The sequence below is a fragment of the Lycium ferocissimum genome, chromosome 12 (genome assembly GCF_029784015.1).
Source record: "Lycium ferocissimum isolate CSIRO_LF1 chromosome 12, AGI_CSIRO_Lferr_CH_V1, whole genome shotgun sequence".
Lineage (NCBI taxonomy): Eukaryota > Viridiplantae > Streptophyta > Magnoliopsida > Solanales > Solanaceae > Lycium > Lycium ferocissimum.
The window spans coordinates 25746300-25749419 of record NC_081353.1 but is presented as its reverse complement, the minus strand read 5'-3'; positions in this window follow the sequence as shown (position 1 = coordinate 25749419).

Genomic DNA, 3120 nt, shown 5'->3' with positions numbered 1-3120 from the left:
GGTTTGACTTGGTTTGGTGTTGACAAAAAAAATCCGATCATAATTGGTTTGGTTTGGTTTTAACTAAAAAAAGTCAAATCGAACCAAACCAACCCGATATTATGTGTATTCAATTTTTAAAATATTTTATACATAAAAATATTTATTTGTAATGAAATTTATAAATATTTCTTTTATTTTTGTGTAGTTTTTTTTATCTATTATCATATTATTCAAGCTTGAACTTAGAATTTTGAATGTCAAAAGTTTTATATCCTATGGATATTTGTAACTCAAATAAAGTTATATAGCTCAACACTAACGCTAACAAAAGAAATTCAATTTACCATTGGGAATGACAATAATGTTGGATATCTATTCTTTAGTTTTGCATAATTAGTCTAGAGAGTGAAAATACATAACTTAAGTTTTTTTTTTCTTTGTCATGTAATTAATACTTATTAGCCGTGCTTATTTTAGCATGACTTAGTATTTTTAGATTATGGTCATTTTCTTTATGGCTTGTTAATTAGCAATATTTATTTTAACCGATTTTATTAGTTTTTGTTGAATATTTTAATACAATGTCATCACTCTTCTCACATTTTGTGTTATTTTCTTAAGAAACACCTTAATTATATAGTTGTATCTTACTAGGATAGAAATATTTGAAGTAAAAGTTATATGTATTGTATCAAGACTATTCCAAAAAAAAAAAAAACCCGAAAAACCCGAGAAAACCGAATAACCCGAGAAAACCCGAGGTTGAAAAACTCGAATTTTATTGGTTTGGTTTGGTGTATAAATTTAAAAACCCGACGCGATTGGTTTGGTTTGTTGTTTAAAAAATTCGAACCAACCCGGTCCATTTACACCCCTAGTCTGAATGATGAAAGACTACGGTCTAAACAGTTAAAGACTATGGTCTAAAAAACAACCATGTTGTGCTACTCAGAGGTCTAGGTTCGCAAATTAGGCCTTTCGCATATCACACACACTCAAGAGCAATTCAATGTCACTTTAAATTTACATGCTAAGGTAATGGCGCATATCAGACAAACAAGAACCGAGCCAATGAATTTTTGAATTCTTAAACACATCTTCTTATATATAAAGTCAAGGATTTACATAGGCACAGATACGCGACCTTGAGTCCAAAAAGACAAAAAGAAATATATGGCGCCTAAGCCTAATCTTCATCCGAGCTCACAGCATCACCCTCGAGGTTGCTATCCGACTCCTCAGGATCATACACGGCCTTCGCTTATGCTTCAAGCTCCTTAGCCTTCTCGAGTAGATCGGACAAGTCTATGCTGGTAGCCTGAATCTCTTCAAGGGTCTTCCTTCGGGATAACCACTGCATATATTCGGCCCGAGCATCGCTAGCCTTCTCGGCAGCTGTCACATCGGCTTTATACTGAACCAACATACTTTTATAACTCAAATTTCTGCCCAAGGCTTTGTTATGTTTTGATCGCATCGACAATATCCCGGCCAAGGACATCGCGCTCCAACTCGGCTTAGTTTTGATCGAAGTTCTGAAAGCCGACATCATCCAAAGTTATTCCTTGAGAACATCCCGATGATAGCAATAGTCATTTTTTCTTTAAGTTATCAAGCCTGGTTTGATTTCATCCGCCCCCTAAGTCGGTCAATCTGAGTAACATAAGCCCGGATCTGAGAAGGAATAATGTTAGCATCGGCTGATAACAACTTATTATGAACTTCGAAAGCCCTTACCTTCTCTGCTAACCGATCATCCACATTTCCTCTTCTTCTCGGGCCGCCTTCGCATCCTACTAAAGGATGGAGGGGTCGGGAAAACTCGAGATATAGTCCAGTTTCTACCCGTAAAGATCTCTGAGTGCATCGGCATCGTGAGTCTTCTTCTCGAGCTCCGCCTTGAGACGGTGAAGAAAAAAAATTGTTAATTGTTTGCTAGTAAGCAAATAAAGTTAAGTGTAAAAACAAAGGAAACAAAATATACCCGGTTCAAAGCGTGTTGGGCCTCATTGAAAAGGCAAGATTCGCTGACCTCCGATATTTTCTTCCGATCCTCTCCGGTCACTAGAGGGTATGTAGATAGCCGGCCACCGACCGGCACGACAACATGTTCATATCGGCCGCATCTTTAAACGAGACCCTCGCTTCTTTTCGTCTATGGTCTACGTTGGGGGCCGAAAAAGTTTTCTTCGATCTAGGGCCCGAATTGACACCAAATTGACTGGCCACAGGGATTGGCAAGTGTTTGAATCCCGAACATACCGTGGCCGGAATGTCACCTCTATCAGTCCGATGGCCAAATACCTCTCCTGGTCCCACTGGATCTTCAACCATCTTGCCTTTGGCCCCAGCACCGTCTGATGGAATATCAGCTGCTCGAGGAGGCGAGTCCTGTATGCAAATAATGGTCTCACCAAGCCACGCCACCTCGAATTGGAAGGACAGAACTTATACCATATAAAGGCGAAATACAAGGTACCTTCGAGCCCTGTCGAAAGGCGCTGCCCTCGATCCAGCGGTCGTAACAGTATAACGCCCCCGAACCCGTGTGATGAGGTCTCGTGAGCAGATTCGTGAACACCCCGACGTTCGGGACATCTTTGTTCGAGCCCAATGGCCTCGGGGAACTTTCCACCAAAGGTGGAGTGGGTTTCGACGAGCTTTCCTGGGCCTCTGATTGATATCTTCGTTGGAAGGTCGACGCCTGACCAACGCAGGGACTTCGTCGTCAGATTGAATCTTTATTAAGTCGAGGGCATCGACATCCAGAACCCGTACCCGTGCATCTTCGGTGGAGGGCTCATTGATGATAAGCTTTGGTCTTTTGTTGATCTCAAAAGGAGCACGAGAAGATTCAGAGAACCGCTTTCTCCTCTTCTTAACCTTATCTTCCTCGGTGGCCCCTCCCCCTGTTTGATGCTGAGTAGGAGGTTTCAAGGGTTGGCCCAGGCCGAGAGCCTCGGTGCTCGCTTTATCGACCAAAGCCTCCTCATCATCCTATCCCCAAACTCGGGTTGCCTTTGAAAGACCTGTAAGGGAAGAAGAACGAGTCAAACCTGCCAATCATAAAATAATGCATAAGAAGGCGGAGCAAAACATACCGTGATTCACGGCCTCCCATCGGGACCGGGACAACTT